This window comes from Oenanthe melanoleuca, chromosome 3 (assembly GCF_029582105.1).
Source record: "Oenanthe melanoleuca isolate GR-GAL-2019-014 chromosome 3, OMel1.0, whole genome shotgun sequence".
In the NCBI taxonomy this organism is placed as follows: Eukaryota; Metazoa; Chordata; class Aves; order Passeriformes; family Muscicapidae; genus Oenanthe; species Oenanthe melanoleuca.
The window spans coordinates 63,852,730-63,867,024 of record NC_079336.1 but is presented as its reverse complement, the minus strand read 5'-3'; the positions used below and the strand labels follow the sequence as shown (position 1 = coordinate 63,867,024).

Genomic DNA, 14,295 nt, shown 5'->3' with positions numbered 1-14,295 from the left:
AGGCCTCCTTTGCAGTTGATGGAGACACTCAGAAACTCTTACAGAGCAACTTGCCTGACAGGTTTCAGCTACCTCAAGTTAGATGAGGGAGTCCCACTGGTGGTATCTAATTGAAGACTGCAAGCCAACTGCTTAAAAGGCACATACTATTAACATGCCTAGCTGAAATCAGTGGGAAAACTGCAGTTAGAATGGAGGAAGACAATACAGGCGTGAGTACTGAGAACTACATTTTGTTGGTTGATCTTCATGTGCAATCATGGGGTAAGCTGACTTTTTCTCAGCCAGCCCTAGCCCTCGTGAAGTTATTACAAAATGAATTCCACAACTTACTCATCACAGCTGGGTAAGCAGTGGTATACACGCTCCAAGAAAATTTAAAAAAAGGACATGGATTTGTTTCTCAGTAGTTAAGGACTACTTGTTCATGCATTCCTCAGCCTACATGTAAAACTCTTATCTCCATGAAATTGTACTTCCTATGCCCTTCGTTTACACAAAGGGTGACAAAACATTACTGGGATTTAATTTTTAAAAACAAAAATAAAAATAATAAAAAAAATAGAAAACCAGACACAATTTTCTGGAAATGCAGCCTTTTAATACTAAACAGGAAATTACTATTGACTGCCATGAGGTGGTGTTGGATTAACTCACTCAGGAAGTCTGCAAGATCTGGAGTAGAAAGGAGCCTGCTCTGCCATCACAAGACCGAGTCAGCTTGCCCTGCTGGCCAAGGCAGCCAGGGAGGGCACAGGATGGCTCATGGCCGTGTCCTTGCTCGTGTGCAAGGCTGCCACCGGGTCACTGCCCTGCTGGGGGATTTTGCCTGACCGTACATTATCTGCCCATCTGTTTTTGCTGATCTTGTAGCACAAAAAGGGAAATGAAGTCCTTGAGTGAAAGTGGACATGAAAAGGTGGTCATGTCCACTTACTGACAGATCCAACAAGGACTCCTCTAGTCAAGCAGAAGCTGGACCAAGGCCAGGGAAATTCCAGAGTTGTTCACAGATCAGATAAATGAAACTAACTATCTAGCACCAGGCATCCCTTTCTCCATTAGTTCTGCCAAAATGGAATCTGACTTAGTTTTGCACCTGGAAAAGGCTGCAGGCACATTGCTGTGAATCTTCCTCAGATACTCTCCAACCCCTGCCGAGCTCTTTGCAAGGAAGGAGAGAAGACAAGCTCCACAGTCCAAACACCTGCCATTCATGAGCACCTCATTCTTCCATACTCTGCTGCACTTATGAGAAAAGGAGTATTTTATCAGTTTTATGTTACAGTTTCTCTATGCCAGTCAGGAGAACCCACCATGTCCCCAAGAGGCCTTTAGATCCCAAGTTCCTGATGATTTATCTATTATCCTAAAAAGATGCTTTGCTCCAAGTATTTTGTTTTTTTATTTTTTAAATACAGCAGTTTTTTGTAAATTACCATTTATAAGATGCTGCCTGGCCTCCCATGACAATTCTTGTGCTTGAGCAGTTGCTTGTGAAGTTGAAGCCTGATACTACAATTAGATGAAAAGTTCCAATTTTCAGCATAAAACTACTCAGCTGAATAGTCAGCTGCATCCCACGTAAGTAAATCCTAAAAAACCTGACTGTATTTACTTTCTTTTTTCTTATTTGCTGTCAAGCTCACCCTGTTAGAACAGGAGTTGTTTTGTAGGACCAAGATGACTGTGGAAGGCAGAAGCAAGGACAACTTTCCTCTCCCTCCTCTAGAGCCCTACTTTGCAATGCTGGAATGCAAAACACCTGATAGTCCTGCACTGTTATGATTAATATTCCTACATGCCTTTCCAGCAGAATGGTATTTTTTTTCTATTGCTATTTAGACGAGAAACCAAAGCAAAATACTTGGGGAAATACTACTCTCAACTAAACTTCTGGCTTCGATCTGTATCAGATCTGTATCTGTATTCTAAGAGATCATAGAACTTTCATCAGCCTCGAGCAATTCTATTTATTTTGGTTAAAATCCATTAAACTTCACATTAAACCTCACTTTAAAATCCACAGGTTGTGTTGACTTTAATCCATTAGGATCAGGGCCCTTTTTTACCAAAGGCTAATTCTAGAAGGTTGAGAAAATGCTGTACTGTTGGCATGTTCTCTAGCCCGCTATATGATCTTTTCAGAAAATATTTTTTAAGGTTACTTTCATTAAAGTACATCTTTCATCCTTCTGAGCCAAAACTTAAAAATGAAGCCAAGGACAGCCTGGGCTTATAGAAACAGTGGCTGCAGTAAGAGAAATCCCTAGCCTGCATTTCCAGAGCTCTTGTCTAGACAAAGCAGGCATTAGAGCAATGGGTATCTTCTGTGCGAGCAGCCTTGCTGCCCCAGATAACTGCCCTGCACACGTGTTGCCCATACAGCTTGTCTGAGGTGTACCAGAAAATTCATACCACCTACATGCTACACAGTGCTCTGAAGAAAACCAATGATCCGAGAAAGTGCCTGATCAAGGGCACACTCCTTAAGCTACACTATGAAATCCAGTGTTTCCCAAAGGTGACTGGTTTACTTGCATGGTTTCTGGATTTAAGGGGACCTAGGCAGGCACCTATCCTGTACCCAGAAACTGTTGGTGCATATTGAACTTGTCCAATACACTGTTAAAACCAACAAATAAGATCTGAATATTCTGCAGAAACTGAGATGTCCATAAATTGTATCTAATCCCCAGGAAACACATTAGATAGAAGGCAAACAGTGGCTTAGCACCAGCTTGTCTAGCTCCCCTTGAGGTCTAAGGTCAGCGCAGCACAGAATCTCAAACACTGATAATAAACCCAGGGGGAAGTTTCAAAAATTAGTAATGCTAATATACTGTGGAGTAAGCCCACTGAATTTAAAGTAGGTATTTGTGCTGGTTTTGCATCTTCCATCAAGTCACCTACACCCGCACCTAAAACAATCTCAGCTTGCATAGGAATTTTGTTCTCCCACCTTTAAAGCCATTTCTTAGCAGTCCTATTTCCTTCCTTTGTCCTCCTTCATCCAAAGCCAATACCATCAAGAGGATGGGCGCAGGACAAGGCCCTGAAGTCCTGGCACAAGCTCTGATCCAGCAGCTGGAGGAAGGGATGGATGTCAGGCCACCACCACCTGGGATCACCAACCCTTCCACACTGTGGGTGCCACAGACAGACTGCAGAACCACACTGGTAACCTTGGGAGCCCTGGTGCAGAAATGCAAGCTGGGGAAATGCTTTTTACAAATCTACTACTACTACTATGTTTTGGAAGAAAACATAGTTGCAAGCTTAACAAGCAGGATTTGTAGCTTATGCTTGAAATCTTTAGTTGTTTGCCTTAGGGATAAAGAAAGAAGCTTCCTTCACAGGTAGCTTTCTCTGTCTACTTTGTACACTGAATTTATGTGATCATTTGCATACATTTTCTTTTCAAATTACTGCAGATTTCTAAATATTGCGATTTTGGTTTTATATACGACTTCCCTCGTAAAAATCTTCAAAACAGTTTTGCAACCATTTATGAGCTAAGTCTGAAAAATGCAACTGGGAAGTAACTACAAAGCACAAAATACATGGGAAACTGAAAAACCATTTCCTGACTGGAATGGCAAGTTTTGCATTCATGAGGGACTTTCCTTCCATGGTAACTTCAGTCCACTTGTCCTGTATGTAATGTAACAGCTATCACAGCCTATCTGAAGGCACTGCTGTTCTGCTCCTGAAATATGCAAACACAGCAGACAAGAGCATCTGAAAGGAAACTTGGTTATCCAGGGTATGGCTTACACATTCTAGGGGGAATGTGCATATTTTAATTACTTAAACATTAAGCCACATCTATGCACCACACTACATCTTAGTTTAGGAAATTATATTCATTGAATTAATATCTTCTAATTAAAAATTCATGAATCTCTTCACAATTTCTGCCACAGGAGCTGTATCCATTTGAATCATAAATTTAAGCACTCCTCTGCAGATCCCAAGACAGGATTAATCTCACTGTGCAGACAGAAAGTGTGCAAAGTGAGACCCAGATAAGTGCTGGGAAAATACAGCAACATAACCAGTAAAAAGGAGATGACTGAAAAGCTCATAGATATATAAATAATTTTATTTAACCATTTCAACAGGTATAAATAAGGTATATATAGCAGAAAACTTCTGTGAGAGAATTCTGCCAGTCTTTCCCCAAATGTTTTCTCTCTTTGCTCTGAACACACATAGCATGTTCTAGTCTTGCTTCTGAAATATTAAACGAAGTTGAATTTGAAAGACAGGAGAGCACTGAAGGCTTGTAAGAGTTAGATTTACTTTGAAAGCAATAATTATGCTTACAGTCCTCCACCACACTCCGTATTTCAGCCTCTGCAGAGGTGCTGGGGAAGAAGCAGGGAGGCCCCTCTAAAGAGACAGCACAGGTATGCAGGTATGTAAAGGAAATTGCCTATGAGTCACTAGAAATGAGCCACAGGTCAGAATAAAGAAATAAAAAAGACCTATTCCTGTGTTGCTATTCAAGTGTTTGAGGGAACTAACAATTCAGGGAGTTTCCAGTGGTACAGATTAGTTAAAGTCCCATTTTGAGTTTCAAACCACAAACTCTGGATCATCCCCTTAGCTGTTTCAGCGAAGAAAGAAGGTTTTTCTGCACCACTGCTCTTGCACATTAGAGCTTGAGCTGGCACATGCTAAATGATAGCATCCTGCAGCAACAGCAGCAAAACTCTGGATTGAGGAAATGAGTTAAGCAGGAGGGATGGCTTAAAAAAAGAAAAACAAAATTCAAACAAGAAATACTTCTAAGCACAAAAGTCCAAGTGTCTCAATGCCTCATATAAAAGTGCAGACATAGATAAACACTTCGCTTAACTACTGATTAAATGCAGCTTTCAGAGAGAACACACTGTTAGAGCACTCACATGTTTCCTTATAGTATTGGAGAGGGAAGAAATATCCTGCCTCTCAGCTTGATGCAAACACCAGAATCTATCGAACCTAACACATCTCCGGACCCTCTCTCTACCCTTTGGCAACAATGAAAGCAGAAGGGTTTTTTTCACCCATTACAAATACACTGCTTTCAACACTAAGGCTGGGAGCCACAGGGCTGAAAAACATTTCACAATGATTTTGAAAAATGTAATTCATTAGCAATTATAGAGAAACTGCAGCTTTTGTAAAGCCCTGTAACAATAAAAAGTGAGGCAGTCCTAAGACATAAATTTGCTTGTAACAAACAGAAGCAGAGTCAAGAAAAATTATGGCACAAACACAAAAAAAAACCCCTTAATAGAAATGGGCTTCAGAGAAAGGAAAGTCAATATGGGGACACAGAATTCTGCAGCAGGGAAATCACATACCTTCTGATCAATTTTCCAAACAAGATGAAGCAAGCCCAGAACTATGGCAGCTATCTTTGTGTTAAAACCATATTAATATAAAGGCCAATATGTGACTGAGACACAGTAGGTCTTTGATTGATGCATTTTACACTCGTTACTCAAATGGTACAATACTAAAGTGTTCTTGTTGCTGGCAGGAACTGCCTCTGTACTAGGGCTCTTGCTGCTATAAAAAGGATGAGTAAGACCTGCTAGCTTTGCCTAAAAAATCCTTACATTTGGGAGCACTGACTTTTATTGCACAGGTAAGGCCAAAAAGAACTTTTGTGAAATAATGCTGGAAAACAGTGAAAGACATGGGTTTCTAGGGAGGACTTTAAGATAGAGTGAGTGGTTTTGGCATCAGGAAGAGCTGTAATATTTCAGCGGAATGAAAAAAAACCTAAACAAACCACATCAAGAATGGTTAAATGTGAAGCCAGAGGACTCAGGATGTGACACAGACAAGGGAGGCATGAGGTAAAGCCCAACTGGATACTGCCCAAATGGGGCCCTTCTTGTTCAAGAGCTGACAATGGGCTTGGGGAAGAGCTACCACTTCCCCCACTGAGAGCATTTTGTCCTGTGGGAAAAGCACAACAAAAGGAAGAGAGAAAATAAATGAAAAAACAAACAAGCAAATAACAGTTTGCTACAGGGTACTTTGGGGTAGGAACAGTCTGGTCAGCCAAGTCCAGATTCCTTGCCCAGGTGCTGGCCCTCTTGCAAGGATGGCTAATGGCAGTGTGCTGTACCTTGGCCTCAGCCACCTCCTGAACAAACACCCACAATTAACGAGGAAAGCAGCACCTCTGTGAGCCACACATCCCTATCACCACCACCAACACCCTGCAGCCTGCTTTCTGTAACTGTGGGGATAGGAATTTCGAGTGGTTTTGAAGTGAAGCACTCATGAGAAAACAACCACAAGGAGCTCCATGCCATGAAAGCCATGGCTGAATATGGCAAACCTCTTTCTGAATGCCAATGGTTCTGATCTGTTTTTATGTGCTCTTCAAGCTCGGGCCACCTAATCCTAAGGGTCAGTGGTGCTCTCCATTTCCTTCTAAATAACACTTTGCGGATCTTACCAATTCTTCATTTTCATGTACATAAAGTTGTACTATATTTCTATTAAGATTATTTGCCATTTTCTCAATTTCTTTTCAGTGTTTCCAAGAAAAACCAAAAAAATGTATTTTCTTTTTAAAAAGTGGCAAGGAAAGAAAAGAGGAAGCTCAGACTTTGACCAATGCCTCCTGGAAAACTTCTACAGCCATGTTATAAATCCTTTCAGACATATAATAGAAACAGAGGCTAACACAGGTCCACTGTCATATTTGTATTGATACTATACTTGTGTACCGGCATACCAATATCCCAGTCCTGAGCACATGGAATTTCAGATGATCTATACTGCAAATGAATGGAAGCTTTTGTGCTGGATGAAGCAATATGCTCAAGGCACAGGGATTCTTGTAAAATGGGTTGTTACCATAATACTGATGACTTTTTGCAACTATACCCCCATTCACATCACCACTGTGATATCTAGCATTTAAAAACTGCACTGCTTTCACTTTATATTTTACCAAACAATACTTTACCAAGAAGATCAGAAACTATCTGACTTTGAGCTACTTAAAAACCCTGGTAAAATTGAGGAGGAGGTAAATAAAGAGAAAGCACTGCTTATTAAGAGACCTACAAGTGGTTTTTTACCACAGATGTATGGAGTATCAGCAATGAAGCCCCCCATTTCAGAGAGAAAAAATGCCAAGTTTTGCATTAATTTCATTCTGAGAAAGCAGTGATTTGCTTTACTTTGTTAAGAAGGAGGCAGATTTTTAAAAAATTATAGCTGTTATGTAGTAGAAAACAAAGAATATTTTAGTTTTAAACTTCCCCACATTTTTGTGGGTTTTTTGTTTGTTTGGGCTTTTTGTTTATTTTTTTTCTTTTCCAATTTATGAAAAACTGATAAGCTGAAAGGAATTTTGTATCAGCAATTTTCATCATAGTGTCAATGCAATGTGCAGTAGGAATTAGACTGTTCTCTCCATTTTTTTTTACTTGAGACACCTCACATTGCAGAGAATCGAACCCAAACCCAAGTACTCATGAAAAAGATTCAACTCTTTCTCTTAGGTTCACCAGCTGCAGAAGACAAACCCAAAATTCAGAACTCGACAGCACTGTGGGCAGTGGAAGAAATCTGGCACAACCCTTTTTTTCTACAACTGCTGCTCTTTGGGCTGCCTATGGCTGCTATCAGGTCGTTTTCTTCAGAGTTCCTGACTTCCTCTTCCTCCATAAGCCTCTAGAAAAACCTGCACCTTCATCCATGTTTCCAGTTTTAAAAAGGCTATATGTATAGATTTGCATATACCTGTTCTGGGCTTTTTTTTTCAATATGAAATTGAACCTTTCAGAGTATGACCAAAGCCCTTATTTAATTCAAGAAAACCGATTTAAGACTTTCTCACACCCAACACAGAATTTCTGAAAGTTTTAGTGCTATTGTTCAGGAAATGGATTTAACTTTGAACTTTTTAGAGAAGTGAAAGAATCCAGTAAAAAACAAAACAAAACAAAAACACCAAACCTCAACGAACACAAAACTCCCCTAAAACCACAGAAAAAAATCCCAGACCAACCCCATGAGGAAAATGAGGCAACAGAACCATGTAACAGAGAGTTGTGCTGAGTCAGGACCTGAGTCACATTAATCCCAGCAAGTATTCTTATCACGAGGCAGTGCCCACCTGCACATTTACTGTTTTTCTCATCTTTCCATGAAGAAATTCAAACAGCCTACTGTTGCATCTTTTTGTGCAAAAATAATTACATCAAAACTATAAACATTTGGGCAAAATAAACTGTGGCTTTCCAGCTGACAGAAACACTGTATCTCTATTTTCCTCTTTCAGAGGTTAAAAACATCTACAGGTGCTAGCTCAAGAAAGCAGACATCCTGAACTCTGGTCTTTGTTGGCAGTAAGCTTTGCAGCCCAAATTCACATGAAGCCATCCATTCCTTGTGGTTGAGGATAGGCCCTTTCTGCTGATTTGCATTACCACTTTAATTTTTAAAATTCAGTTCAGTTCCCCCTTAGTGATTTCTATGTTCATTATTTCATGAGAGGACCATAGCTGAAAAGCTGTAACAACATGACATACACTGCATATTTCAAGACTTATAAACATGGAGGACTGGTGGGGTCTGACCATTTCAGCCACTTTGACAATAGAAACAACAGGTTTTGAAAAAGACATTTCTATCAGAAAAACTCTTGTCAGTATATTAAACTAGTATAGGGAACTAACTCTGATGACATTTCTTTATTACAATAAACTCACTTTGAAGAAACAGTTTATTGCAGGATCTTTTTTAAGAAAGCACTTGAAGCAGGAAAGAAACTGGTCATACTAGGAAAAGTTTTATAATAGATACAGATTTTAAAAATATGAGTTTTACAACCATTTTAAAAAGCAGAATAAATGTTTAACTTGAAATCAAACTGGTTCTGTTTAGTAGGTTGATGTGTGAAACTGAACACCTGAAAATTAAGACAGATAATATGAATCCATTCCCTAGAGCTGGGCACTGCATTTCTTGCTCTCAACCTGCATAAATGCACTCCAGGAATGTGAGTGGGTGGGGGGAGAGAGACAAAGGTTGATAGTTGGATGCTAACTTCAAAGTCTCCTACAAAGTGAGAGGAGAAATTAATTTCTTGAACAAAAGAACTGAAAACAAATTAATCATATTAATGCAAAAAAAGGACTAGACCACAAATTGCTAGTCTGTACTTACTCATTCTTCCTGCTATAAAAACTACCTTTGATAAAAGAACTTTTAAATTAGCTGTTCTCTCTTTACCTTTGAAATTCAAGTCTTGATGGATGCTTTGGGCCAGAGCCTTACTTTAAACCTCATCACTGGTGATCACATGATCATTATTACAAAACTAAATTTCAAATCAACTCTGATGCTGTAAATCATCATGGAAGATTGCTCCCATCAGAGGGAAAATTATTATTGAATGCCATTAGACTATCTGGCACAATTTGGTTATTTACACTGAAGATTTGCAACATCCCTGTTTGAGAATATTAATAAGTAATTATTGCCTTATACACATCCATGATAAAAATATTTATCTACACAACTATTGATAGAAATATCTTCCATTTTCTATTTACGTTTAACGTAAGACTGGGACAGGAATTCATATGCCACAGATGAAGTAGTTAACAGGAACAGCCCCAACTGGAGGTGCAGCAAATAGGAGCCTTGCTCTACAGGATTACTGCTGCATGCTTTGCTTTGAAGGGTAATGGTGCGACAGTGACATCTGACAGCTCCAACACTAGTCAGCACAACTGCTGGAAAGGGGTTAAATTAAAGGCTTCAATCATGCCATTAACAGCTTCTGCCGCTGGGCCAGGCTCCAGCCCGGCTCTAGAGCTCCAGCCAGTTTTTGCAAAGCTCAGCCATTCTACTGAAAATATGCAAGTGGGCTCCTGCCACATGACCACAACTGGGGTAGAAGGTGGGGTTTGCCCTGACACACAGGCCAAACAGAAGAAAAGTACTTAATGCAAGTTTCAGTGATTCTTAAATCTAAATGGTAACAAATCAGAATTCTGAGGATCCATCAAGCTGTAAAATGCTCCTTTCTTTGTCCAAAGCAGGAGGGGCAGAGATTTTCCCCAGAAGAGGACAGTGGAGGCCAGAGCCCTCCTGCTGCCGGGGCCACAGCAGCCTCCTGGTACGATGGGCTTGTGCAGTCCCCGACTGCTGCTCCCTCCAGCCCAGGGGCATCGCCCCACTTTCAGGCTAGCACAGGGTGGCAGTGCACAGTTTTGCTTTGCCTCCTTGGGTTGTTATCCCATCACAGACTGAGTGAGGGTCCTCTCCAAACAAAAGGCCAATTGGTGAATGATGAACAAACTTAGTATCAAGAATGCAGAGAAAAAAATGACACATGCTGCTTACAGACAAAGCATTTGAACCTCAGCAAACATTCATCCTTCAGTCACTACAGATAACTCAGGCCAGAGGAATCTGCAAAGAAAGCTGCCACCATTGTTCCAAGCAAATCATCTGCAACCATTATCTACAACAATTCATTGGAGAATTAAGATTACTGCAGCAAAGCCTCACAAATTATTCTCTCATGTAACATTTTCTCCTTGCTTATTCCTGAAGCTGCTCCTGAAGCAGCAACTACAACAGACTTCTTCCCAAGTTCCACTTGAAACTTCAGCCTTTTTCTCCAGCACACTTTGAGTCACACTTGACTTTAAGAGGGATGCACAGAACTAGCCTTGCAGAAACAAATGAAGCACAAGTGCAGGGCAGTCTTGCACTCCAAGAGCCACTCATAGTTTTTCAGTGATGCAGTGATTACAAGAAGCACATGCACTTCATTCCAGCAAAGCCTGAACAGCTATGCACTCCCTCATGCACACTGTTTTCCCTCCTATTCACTCATGGCTATGTTTTACTATTAAAAGAGTGCTGCAATCACAGGTAATCAAATTATGGCACTAAAAAGGCCAGAATGCTTTGACTTTTTAAAACTTATCTTTCAAATACACATGAAGCAAAACAGAGGCCTCAGCAATGAATAACTGCTTTTGTTCAGAGGTCCATTCAAAACCCTGCCCTTTTGCTATTAGCACTAACAGTGAACTTATGAAGGCAATCTAGCAGCACAGGAGCTGGCCAGAAGTTACAGCAATGTCCTGATGAAGCAGGCAAAACTGGGACATTAAGGGAGTAATGCCTCACCTGTACTGCTTCCAATTCTCTTCACCATCCCACTGTAGGGGAGTGAATAAGTGGCTGTGTGGGACTAATTGCCAGCTCGGCTTAAGCCACCAGTCCTTCTTGGTGCCCAACATGGGTCTTGCAGGGTTCAAGATAACATTGATTGGAATGTGCTAGATTGAATTTATAGCTGTAATTGCTGATTAGCTATTAATTGGCAGGTGCTTGTCAGGAGCCTTGCTTGCCTGCCTGTACATTAGAGTCTAGTGCTCATTAGTGGCTGGATTTTGCTCTCACTGCTGCTGTGCTGCTTTATCACCTCTCGGTGCTGTGCCTGGGAACATTGTGATAAAGCAGTGGTGATGTGCTGGGGCTGGCAGGTGGCCAGGGACTCTCTGTGTGTCTGTGCTGCTGGCCTGGGCTGGCTGGGACTGTGCTGTGAACTCCAGTCCAAGGGACCTGACCCGTGGGTGAGTCCATGGGGGTACAGGTGGATCTGGAAGCAGCTGTGGCTGTGGCTCTGTTGGTGCAGCAGCAGGAATACCTCTGCAGGGCTGGAGCCCAGGGAGAAGTGTGTGCTGCAGGAGGTAGATACTGACACATCAGTGCCTGTGGATAAATCCATGCTGGAGCACCTGAAAGTGTGTGGCCATGGATAATCCCACACCAGAGCAGGTATTCCCCTGGAAGGACTGCAGCCATGGTAAGGCTACGATGGGTCAGGTTTATTTCTGAAGGGGCTGTGACTGTGGGTGAGGCCACACTGGAGCAGGTACACCTCAAAGCAACTATGACTGTGGATAGGCCTATGCCACAGCAGCTATACCCCCAATGGGACCGCTTGGAGCAGGAACAGCCATATGGAACAGCAGTCTGTGGATAAATCCTAGCCAGGCTAGGAGCAAGAGAAGGAATGTTCAATGTTTTGGTCTGGCTCAAAGGGACAAGGGGCAGAGATTGTAGTGTACATAGGTTTAAATCATTGTAACCTATGATTTGAGTTGCATGTCAGAGGAATGGCTATAGCAGGAACCACACAAAGCACTGGAGGACAAGTCTTACAAAATAGAAGTACCAAGGGTAGCAGCTAATGGATTTGAACTGGCTTTGGTGCCAATAATTCCACACACTACATAACCTCTTCTGTTCTGAATAAACTCAGTGGACATCTTTGGACTTTACAGGCAGAGTCCATAGGCTAGGGGAAAATAATATCTGTGTATTATATCAAGGGAAGGGGGGCCAAATAATGAGGATGTGCTGGATAGTGTGGTACCTGAGAACAACGTAAATGGTAATGAAGGAAGAGTGGAAAATGTGCTGGTTTTGGCTGTGATAGAGTTAATTTTCCTCACAGTGGCTAATATAAGGCTCTGTTTTGGATTTGTGCTGGAGACAGTGTTGATAATTCAGGGACATCTTTGGTATTTGCTGAGCTGTGCTTACACAGAGTCAAGGCCTTTTCTGCCTCCCACCAACAAAAAGACTAGAAGTGCACAAGAAATTGGAAGGGGACACAGCTGGGACAACTAACCTCAACTGATCCAAGTGACATACCATACCATATGGCATCATGCTCAACATACACAGCTGGGGGAAGAAGGGGGAAGAGTATGGGGAGACTAGGAGTGATGGCACTTGTCTTCCCAAGGCACTGTTACACATGATGGAGCCCTGCTTTCCTGGCTGAACACCTCCCTGCCCATGGGAAGGAGTGAAAGAATTCCTTGTTTGCCTTTGCTTGTGTGCACAGCTAATGCTTTACCTATTAAACTTTGTTTATCTCAACCATGAATCTTTTCACTTTTACTCCTCTGACTGGCTCCCCCATCTCACTAGTGCAGGGGAGTGAGTGGCTGTACTGGGCTTAGCTGCCAGCTGGGGTTAAACCACAACACATTGAAGGGCAGCTAGAGCAAGCAAGCTCCACATTAAGCCCAGTTAATTTAAGGTCAATATAAAGGCCATCTGTTACTGTCATGCTGCAGAAACCTGGGGCTTCACCATGACTCCTACTTCATGTAACTAAGTCTTCCCAATAATATTCTAAGTAAGTGTGTACATTGAACAGAAACAACAGACAAAAACCAACCCACCAAAAACCAGAATGAAAAGTTCAATATTACGGGCATCGACATAACAAAGCACAAGACTGGAAGTGACAAGAAAAATGTTGACTGCTGGGAAATTTGTAGTAAGAGAAAGACCAAAGCAGACTGTACATTGTAATTCTCAAGGTAAGAAGTGTTGAGCAAGGCTTCATCCTGGAGATGGATAAAATACCTGGAATAAAATATGATCAACAAAACCATAACAAACCCCAACCAGCTGCACAAAACCCTCAGAGAGAAAGGCAGTAGCAAAGGTACAAAAGAAAAATAAACATAAACAACTAGTAAATGAGACCCATAAGTCCAGAAACTGTGGTGCCTCTCAACATTGCAGTACTGCTGTGAGCAACAACAGTTCACGATTTCAATCTAAACCAAATGGCAGTCAAAGCTTTAGACTGGAGAAAAGCTACTGAAGTCAAACCACTTCAGTTAATAATTTGCTGCTAAACACTTTCAGTTCTGCTTTGTCACTGCTGCAATCCCAGGGAGCAAGCGCGCTCAGCTGCCTGCCTGCAATGACCCAAGGGTTTGCTTTAGGAAGGGAGCGTGCTCAGTCTTGTCTCCTCTTCCCTCCAGCAAATGTAAATTATGAATGCAAAGCTCCACCAACAAATCACCAAACACCCTGTCTTTGCAAATGCCTTTGTGTAAGCAGTATGACTCAGTTTGCTGGTAGGCACTCCAACTAAATTAATTTACCATGTTATGGAAAACCTGAGAGAGTAAAACTTAAGCTGTACAAACACCTGCAAGAGTTTCTAAATGCCTGGGGTTTTGCAGCCAAGACTTGCTTGTTTGGGCAGGTGCTGCCACTGTTATCGGAGCGTCCATGGTACAAATTCCTCTGCTCAACCGTCTTCAGCAGGAAAAGCAGCCCAAATTTCTTGGAAACAAATCTGCTCTAATCAGGACAGCAACAAAATGTCTTGATCAAAAGCTTCTTTTTTTCCTTTCCTGCTCACACTCCTTGTACTTTAGGGTTTCTTCCCAGGTTATGGCCTTAAAAGGGTTTAGTTACACCCTCTTG

The 14,295-nt window shown here is 41.6% G+C and overlaps 1 protein-coding gene across 4 annotated transcripts in view; it reads right to left on the bottom strand.

Moving 5' to 3' along the window:
- The window catches only part of LOC130250733 (SAM and SH3 domain-containing protein 1-like), a 521,685-nt gene that overhangs the window by 62,194 nt on the left and 445,196 nt on the right, over positions 1 to 14,295 (bottom strand). The gene's annotated exons all lie outside the window — the stretch shown is intronic.